Raw genomic sequence first — 10335 nt, forward strand, 5'->3', positions numbered from 1 at the left:
AATGTTTTGACCTTAAACTCAGAACTTTGACTCCTTTGGTTCAACTGTCCTTTTGTGTGTGTTTTTCTAACACTTCTACTGACTTTGGTGAACATATAAAATGAGCTCTGTGAATAAACTGGTGTGAAGTCTGCAAAAACACCAACATTTTGTCACTATTTAATCATCGCAACTGTGAACAAATGTGTTTTAAATTGTTTTTAACCTTTTACAAAGTGCTGTTGCTCTTCTGCTAGTAGTTTAATGACTTTATCTGCAGTTTTTAAGCTCTTTGTTCTGTTCAGTGAGAGAAATCTAATCTGTTTACGGCCTGAAAAGTGTTCTTGTTTTTCTCTTTGTGTTTGGTCTCATAATAGAGATTCAGACTGTCATCCCTTAAACACAGAAATCTGTTCTTCACAAATTAAACACTCAGCTTCATTTCTGACTTCATTGAATCAATACCTAGAAGTCTATGTCTGGTTAAAGCTCCACATTTTGCATCAGTCGTTTGTTTGAGCTGGCATGTTTTAGGGCTTGCAAGCTCTCATCTCTCAGAAATGCATTTACAGTGAAGCTGCATTTGCTTCCGCACATGTATCTTCATGTACACCCAATCATCCAGGTAAAGAAATCCCATAAAGTTGATTCTGTTAATCTGGATGTTGCGTTTTTAAAAAAGACATTGTCCAGATTAACAGAATAAACTTTCTGGGTTTGTACACATGCACGTACATAAATTTAATAGAAAACTAATAAACTGTCCTCACTTTCAAAATAAAAGGAACAAACTGGTATTATTGTTTCCCCCCAAATCCCCCAAAACAGTATTCCGTTCTGTGATGGTGTATTAAAGAGTATTTGATGATTGAAATGGGACAAATTGCATGTTGTATCCCTTTTTTTATTAAATCCTAATTTCACATTGTTCTCACTCCGGCCAGTCAGGGACAACCTGATTATGCTAGGTCTGCTGCCATCACCTACACAATTTTAAACCTCGTTATGGCAGAGATGAATATGAGAACCCAAAATTCAGAGGCTGAGGGCAAACTGAAAACAAGCCTTTTATTCCAGCTGAAGACTAGGATGCAACAATAAGCAAAACATAAAATACAAAAGGTAAACTAGAAAAAGGAACTGACTTGAACCTAAACAGAGAATAATGCTAAGGCTGGGAAACATGAGCGGAGGGGGAGTTGACATTACAACAGGAGACAAAGGAAGACTGAGACAATATATTGGCAAGAAGGTCATCAGGTAAGTGAAAACAGCTGGGAACACAGCAGGGACAAATCACGAGTCACAAGACAGGGGAAGCAAAACTAAATATAATGCACAAGAGACAAGGACTATCACAAAAAGGTTTTGCCAATTTCAAGTTAAACAGGAGAAATGAGAAGCACAAGAAGGAACAGGAGAGGAGACGGTTCTATCTAGACTTAGATTTGTGCACATTGGTTTGAATAGCACGTTATTTTTAATAGAAAAACACCGTACAGGAAAGTGTGACTGCAATATAAAAGAAGAAGAAACAATAGAACATGTTTTAATGCACTGTCAGAAATATGATGCTGAAAGAAGACAATTGATCAAAAAGCTTGGTGATATGAAAAGCGAAACTGGACTTGGTTCATAAAAACTCGAGAAGTGAAAGTTATTAGGCCATATTTTGGTTTTTAATGCAGACTAATTTGTTTGGGAGGATTTGAATTTTTTTTAATTTTTTGACATTTTGATCCAAACTCCACACCAGTATGTGGCAGTAATGCATCATTTTGCTGTTTGCAAACCGCTCAATAAACAATATAAAGAAGAAGAAGAAGACTATCATACTAAAACAGAAAAGTAAGCTGTGTCTCAATTCAGGGGCTGCATCATTCGGAGGACCCAGCCTTCGTGGTCTACGTGGGCCGGGTCCTCCGAAGACCGAGAAGACCGGAAGTGCAAGGTTGTGAAATGGGACAGTCTAGCCTTCAGATTTGCATGTGCACCGCTGTCTTGGTGGGGTTTAATAAACTCAGCCTTCTGCTCCTTGCTATGTAAAATATAACAGGACATTAGAGTAAATTCTCGACCATCTCACACTTCTGTTTAATCAGTTTTCTGTTTGATGTTTATTCAGCTGTGTGAAAACTATAACTTTAATCTAAGCCAAACCAATTTACTCACGAACAAATAAAACACTGAAAAAACCCAAACAATAACATTTTTAAGTTATCTAAGTGACTTATATATCATGTTTAACCTGAGTAGCAAAAGACCAAAAACGATGTGCCGGGTGTCCGGTGTTCTCGCCGGCTCTAAAGAGCCTTGACCACCTGGTCAGCTATCGAGCTGGTGGGTAACAGATGTCTCAGAAAATGTCGGACCACTTTTGCAAATATGTGATGTCTTGATAAACTGAAAAGATATTTGAAGTTGACACACCTACATTCTCACCTGAAAATATGTTAAAAGTTTATTTTGTTAACCAGAAAGAGTAAAAAGTATTAAAACTTTTTAGTCACGCTCCTCTGCCATTACCGTGTTTGAACAGTATTTTTATATTAGTATAAAAATATTATGAATAATAATTAAATTAATAAAGTATTGACAAGAGTAATAAAAGTAATATTGCAACTAAGTAGCTGCCATTATCGTTGGAAACTGGAACTGGTTGGGTCTCGCTATGAATTCGGGGATAAGTTGGGCCATGAAAGATACATCCGACCCATCCTGCAAATTCAGGGAAATGAAGGACGCATTTGTCTGCTGTATTTGGAGCAGCCTTCGAACCGGGACACCCTTATGGGCAGAAATCTGTGCCATCAGAAACTGAATTTGAATAAGTTAAATTTGAATTTTGAAATTGAATTTATGGTTTGAAAATGATCATCACTAAATTGAAATTGAATTTTATATTTTGAAAATGAATTGATTTGCTTTGAAACTGCATTTTATCCTTTAAAAATTCAGCTCTCGAATAATTTCAGCTTCACTTCTCACCATTCAGTTTCAGTTCTACAATTCAATTTCAGTTCCAAAATTCAGTTTTTTGGGACTTACATCCGGTTCCGGGTCAAGCGCAGATTAATAGAACTACGTTTTGCTAGCGGACTGAAAGTGTTACTGACGGGAATCTACAGCGTCTTGAGCTGAATTAAGACTTCAGAAGTCATTCGTCATGTCGAATGACCAGCGGAGAAACTCTCAGGTTGGTAATAAATGTATTACATGTATAAGGACAAGCGTCATGGTAACAAATGATAGCCATACAGTAACTTTTATGCTTATTGTAGCTGCTAGCTAAAAACGCTAATTTAGCGTAGTTTGCCCTGAATTCAGCTTTGACAAACAAATATGATCGACTGTTTCTAGTAGAAATCCAAAGTTGTCATCTTGTACCCTGTCAGAGCCCTGTATGCTTGCAGAGACCCCTACAGTAGGGAAACATGCAAAACAGTGTCCAAACCTTTGTATTTGAGCTTTATTTATGTCTTACACAGCATCCCAACTCTTTAGCTAACTTAATAATTTTAGCTAAAGTGAATAGTTAGTCTAATTTATTAGTGCAGCATTACTGGATCACCTGTTTAAAGTGATATGATATACAACTATCACTGTGTTTAACTATCATAATAATTCTTAGGGTACTGAGTGCATGCTTAATTAGTCTTTTAAAAAACCAAAAAAAACCCATACTGCTCCATTACTATGTTTGACAGGCTGAAGTTGTCATGTCACCTCCTAAATCGACCATCTTTTACAGGTGTTTTGTGCCAGAAATGGAGTGTCCACTGAAGACTGAAGATACTGAATCTCTACGCCGTGCCATTGATCCCTCTTGTGCCTTCATCTAGACAAGAGACATCAACTTAACCACTCTCACATGCTCTGTACCTACATCACCTTCCCTGACAGTCGTAGCTTGGCTCATCTGAGGGTGAAATTATAAGAATGTGTTATTTTGCAAAGTGCTCTCTAGGGTTCCTAAATAAAATATGGCGTTGAGGTCATTTCTTTTGAATTAATCCCTTCTTCTGAAATATAAGAACCTCTCCTGGTTTTATTGGCACTTTCTGTTCCACTCCCAACCTCAAATAGATGCTGACAAGCTGACACAGTAACATGGAAGAGGGAAAGAAGAGGGAAAGAAGTTGGAAAGGACTACTACAAATAAACCCAATGCTTAACAATGAAAAATGTAAAATAAGAACAATAATAAAGATAAAAGATGAAGTAACAAGTTTTTAGTTTTTTGTTTATTCCAAATGATCATCCAGATGTCTGTGACATGTGATGACAAACACAATAATGGAAGGCCTTAGTCATCACATGCTTAAACTCATCATATATTTTTGCATATGCTGAACAGGCAGTCAGACATGCTGTAACTGTGGGGTAGAAAACTGCATGAACACCATACGGCAGGGAGTTTGAGACCCCTGTCATATTCCATATGACAGGTGTGGTTGAACTGCATGAAGACTCTGAAGTTTCTCTTCTCTCCTGGCAGGACAGGAATGTGGCCTTGTCCTGTGAGCCACCGTAAGGATGTACTTAGAGTAGAACTGGACTGTCACCGGCCTCAGGCTCTTCACCTTTTCAAAGAAAAAGCAGTCATTTAGATAAAATATTAGATATTGTTTACCTGTAAATGCACAAAGAATTTAGAAATGCAATTATTGTCAAGAGTGAACAAGCACATAGTGTAATCTACAGCTGTGGCCAAACGTTTAGAGAATGAGAAGTGTTGTTTGTTTATTTACAAAGTTTGCTGTTTCAGTGATAGTTGTATATCATATATCACTTCAAACAGAGGTAATCCAGTAATGCTGCACTAATGAATTAGACTAACTATTCACTTTAGCTAAAGTTATTAAGTTAGCTAAAGAGTTGGGATGCTGTGTAAGACATAAATAAAGCTCAAATACAAAGGTTTGGACACTGTTTTGCATGTTTCCCTACTGTAGGGGTCTCTGCAAGCATACAGGGCTCTGACAGGGTACAAGATGACAACTTTGGATTTCTACTAGAAACAGTCGATCATATTTGTTTGTCAAAGCTGAATTCAGGGCAAACTACGCTAAATTAGCGTTTTTAGCTAGCAGCTACAATAAGCATAAAAGTTACTGTACGGCTATCATTTGTTAACATGACGCTTGTTCTTATACATGTAATACATTTATTACCAACCTGAGAGTTTCTCCGCTGGTCATTCGACATGACGAATGACTTCTGAAGTCTTAATTCAGCTCAAGACGCTGTAGATTCCCGTCAGTAACACTTTCAGTCCGCTAGCAAAACGTAGTTCTATTAATCTGCGCTTGACCCGGAACCGGATGTAAGTCCCAAAAAACTGAATTTTGGAACTGAAATTGAATTGTAGAACTGAAACTGAATGGTGAGAAGTGAAGCTGAAATTATTCGAGAGCTGAATTTTTAAAGGATAAAATGCAGTTTCAAAGCAAATCAATTCATTTTCAAAATATAAAATTCAATTTCAATTTAGTGATGATCATTTTCAAACCATAAATTCAATTTCAAATTACAGTAATTCAAATTCAGTTTTCAAAAGCTTTTATTCAAGTTACAATTCAGATTCAATCCGAGCAATTCAAATTCAAATTTAACTTATTCAAATTCAGTTTCTGATGGCACAGATTTCTGCCCATATAAGAAACACAAAGATGAGACGAAGGGAACAGGACATAAACTAATAACCCTAAAGTCTTTTATGACTAAACTAAAGATCTCAAGTGAGATAATATAGATCTCAAATAATATATATACTAAAAAAGTAATTGAAAGACTTCTAAACACAAGGAAATCAAACGTAATTAAATTAGAATCAATAGAAACTATCCCACTTCTTAAAATCAAAACAATAATGAATTAACAAGATTCAAAACATGAAACACTGGGTCAGAGACTCAGAACCATGAAAAAAATACAATCTTTGAGTGATGGTTTTATTAAACAAGAAAACTATTCAAAATCGGCAGTCTGGCAGGTCTGACAATAATGAGGCCTGGGTGTGGAAGTGAAACCTATCTCGGTTTTCCAAAAAAAATATGTTTAATTGCCATAAATTTATGATTCATCACGAGGGGCAATCACTTTTAAACTGTTCTTTCTCCCTTTTCCCCCTTAATGAAATCATCATTTAAAAACTGCATTTTGTATTTACTCAGGACAATCTGAAGGTGAGGCTTCAGTGGAAATAACTGTGGAAAGAATTCAGTGGATAACCTGTCTGCTCCTCTGCAAATGCCACTCTGAAAATTCTGCCTTACCTGTTTATCCTCTTTGCCTGCAATAAAACCTAACATTTTAACTCAGCGTCTTGTTTGAGTCCAGGTCCGAGTCAGATGTAACAAATGTCTTCCATTACCTGAAAAGTGACAACACCTATCATTTACAATACAATACAATACAATTTTATTTATATAGTACATTTAAAATACAGAGGTATGCCAATGTGCTTCACAGAACCAATTAAGAGCAATAATAAATACAAATAAATAAAATAATAAAAATAAATTAAATACAAATAAAATATACTGACAGGTGGGAGACATAACTAACCAATAATACACCAGGCATAGTAGTAGGCACAAGCCGAAAGGCTGAAGGTTAAATCATTATAAACATTAATCAAAGCAAAAAAGAGAACTTACAGTACACTTAAAAATGCGGGCTGTGGGAGGCGGGGAAGGCAAGGCTAAATAGATGAGATGGGATATTGCACAGGAATGAGCAGCAGAAAATTACAGTATTACACTTTTAAATATAAATATCAATAACAATAAAGTGGAGTGACCAGTGCAGATTAAACAGAGTACTTGTGAAGCTGCAGGGTAGCTTCTGAGTGCGTCCTGTGGACTGTGTTGTGTGCGTTTAAGTGTTGTGGTTGAGGTGTCGTATGGCTTGGTGGTAAAAACTGTTTTTAAGTCTTGTAGTCTGAGAAGACAGACTCCTGTAACGTCTGCCAGATGGTAACAAGGAGAAGAGCTGATGTGCTGGGTGGCTGTGGTCCTTGATGATGCTGTGTGCTTTACGGAGGCATCGCTGGAGATAAATGTCCTGAATGGCAGGAAGCCTCATGCCAGTGGTAGAAACTAGATTTAACTACAGAGGACACGTGTTTTTCGAGCTTGAAGGAACTGTCCAAGACAACACCCAAGTTCCTCACAGTATCGGAAAAGGAGTCAGCAAAGGGCCCAAATATACCAGTTAGTTCAGCCCGAGGGATGGGAGTATCAAAGATTACAATTTCTGTCTTCTTATCGTTTAGAATGAGGGAATTGCTCAGTAGCCAGTTTTTAACTTCATTCATACAATCGAAGAACTGTTGCAACGATGATGTGACATCCTCAGCCAGTTCAAAATAGATTTGAATGTCATCCACATGAAAATGAAAAGAAATATTGTATTTTTCAAAGATTCGGCCCAAGGGTAACAAATATAAAGAGAAAAGCATAGGACCCAGCACAGACCCCTGGGGGACACCAGAGGTAACAGGGGCAATGGAGGAGGATAAGAAAAGGACCTTTCTGATAGATAGGATTTAAACCAGCTAAGGGCACAGCCCGTGATGCCCACCAGATGCTCAAGCCTCATTGTCAAAGGACGTCATGATCCACCAAATCAAAAGCAGAAGACAAATCAAGGAAAACTAAGACCACAGGGCGCCCTGAGTCAGTAATTGAGAGAAGGTCATAAAAGACTCTATAATGCAGTTTCCATGCTATGGCATGGCTTAAACCCTGACTGAAAATTTCCCCCGATATTATTTGGATCCAAATAAGTTTGAAGTTGGGAATGAACAATCTTCTCTAGGATTTTAGACAGAAACGGAAGTATGGAAATCGGTCTAAAGTTAGTGAGATCATTGTGATCGAGGCAGCTCTTTTTGAGTATAGATTGCACTACAGCGTGTTTAAAGGCAGCCGGAACACAGCCCGATAACAATGACAGGTTTATTAATGATAAAATACAAAGCCCAACAACGTTACATCCATCTTTAATAATGTGAGATGGAAGGATGTCATGAACAGCGTTTGAGTTTTTTAAGTGATCAATTATACCCTTAAGAGTAGGGAGCGAAACTGGATCAAACTTATTGAGGTTAGTGGAGCATCGTAAAGCTAGGGCCTGACTCATCACGGGGGGGTGTGAGACACTTAAAGATAAGATTCTGCCTGTAAAATGATTTAAAAGTTGTTCACAAAGAGCTAAGGAAGCCAATCTAGGCGTTTCAGGACAGGGATTAATCAATGAGTTAAAAGTTTTAAATAAAAAACGTGGGTTGTGACTGTTATCCGTAATGACAGCTGACAGGAAAACCGCTTTAGCCAACTTCACAGATTCTGAAATTGCAGGCGGGTCCTGCATAGGATATCAAAAGACACCTGGAGCTTATCTTTTTTCCACCTGTTAGGGTACCTGGGTAGTTGACCCAGTGGTTTCAGTTTGGTACGGTTTTATTTGTGTTCTTATCTTAGTTTATTTTTGTGAAGGTTTTGGTTTCTGTTTTGCATTTCTATTTTTCCCCAGTTCTTCTTGGTGTGTGATTATTGTGGTTCTCAAGTTTTGGTTTCCTTACTCCCTCTATTCTGTGTCCAGTCAGTGTCTGTGTCTGCTCTGGTCCCACGTCTCTGTTCCCTCTGTTGCAGTGCCTGCTTGTGAGTCTGTGTCTGTAAGTTCAGTCTGCGTTTCCTGTTTTACTTTGAAAGTACGTGTCTCATGTTAATGCATCTAGTTTTGCTTCCTTTGTCTCGTCAGCCCTGATTTGTCCCAGCTGTGTTTCCCTCCTGTCTCTTATTCCCTGATTGCTCCCTCTGTGTATTTAAGCCCTGTGTTTTCGTCTGTCCGTGTTGCGATCTACCCTCATTCATGCTGTGTGTTCTCTCTGTCTGTGTAAGTTTATTTGGAAGTTTGCTGCTTTTTAAGTTCAGCATTAAAGCTATATTTAAGTTCACCTTTGGTTTCTGCGAGTCTGCATTTTGGGTCCTTTTCCTGCCTGCACACAGCCTTCACATGACACCACCGTCTTTCAGCTTGGCGGCAAACGCATCATAGAGCATGTAAAGAGTCATTTAACCATGGCTGAGAGCAGCTTCTAAGCCGTTTTACCACAACGTCCAGTAAAGAGGAGCATGCAGAGAGAAAGGAGTTAGCAAAATCATCAGCTGGAGAGGGTGTAGTACGATCAGTGTCAGGAAGAACAGATTTGGAGAAAGCAGCCTAAAATTCAGCCACAGTCCAAGGATTGATTATGCACACAAGATGTCGAGGACCCTCAAAGTTCTGTACCATTTTGCATAACTCAGCATCAAAGATGACTGGGAAGTGGTCGGAGATTCCAATGTTGCTGATATTCCTGATACAAATGTCCAGTCCAGAAGAAAAAATCAAATCAAGGGTATGACCTTTTGAAGTGGGCAGCTGCATTAACCCACTGGATAAGATTAAAAGCGTCAGCTAAGGCTAGAAAATCCTTGGCAAACAAATCATCTTTACAACAAATGTGAATGTTAAAATCGCCAGTGATAAGAACACGATCATAATTTAGGTAAAGAGATGCTAAAAGGTCAGCAAAGTCGTTAATGAAAGTCTTATTATATTTCGGGGGACGGTAAATTACAACACAGAGAGTCAAGGGGGGGGCCAGCAAGTTCCAGCAGTTGAGCTTCGAAACTAGGGAACATATGGGAGGGCAGGTGTCGTACTCTGAATTTATTCCTAAAGACCACTGCCAGTCCTCCACCCCTGCCTGAAGGTCTCGGTGAGCTAAAAAAAGGCACAATTTGGAGGAAGGAGCTCTGAAAAAGGAAAAGACTCACCGGGACGAATCCAAGTTTCTGTCATGAATAGTAAATCCAGTCCTGTAGCAGTAAAAAAATCGCTCACAATAAAAGTCTTATTCATCAGCGACGTAACATTTAATAGCATCATCCGAGTCAAAGACGCCGAGTCACAGTTGGAAGCACGTCTCGGGCGGCATAGGTTGCCGTAACACACGCCACCTTTAGGAGCCTTAATCCAACACTGGGCCGGTGAATAAACTACCGGGGTGGCACGGCAGGCCTGCGACTCAACATGGCGAATCCATCGATGCCTGAACAACCTAAAGGTAAACTGCTCCCAGAAAGTCGGGGGGAGGTGGAAAGCATCCACATCGACGTAGTTCTAAGCAGTTCTCTAACAGCCTGGCCCATTCTTCTTCCGCTTACCCGGGGCTCAGCAGCAGGGGCAGCAGAGGCCCTCCCTCTCCCCAGCCACATCCTCCAGCTTATCTGAGGGAACACTGGAGCGTTCCCAGGCCAGCTGAGAGATATAATATCTCCAGTGTGTCCTAGGTCTGCCCCC

This window comes from Oreochromis niloticus, linkage group LG7 (assembly GCF_001858045.2).
Source record: "Oreochromis niloticus isolate F11D_XX linkage group LG7, O_niloticus_UMD_NMBU, whole genome shotgun sequence".
Lineage (NCBI taxonomy): Eukaryota > Metazoa > Chordata > Actinopteri > Cichliformes > Cichlidae > Oreochromis > Oreochromis niloticus.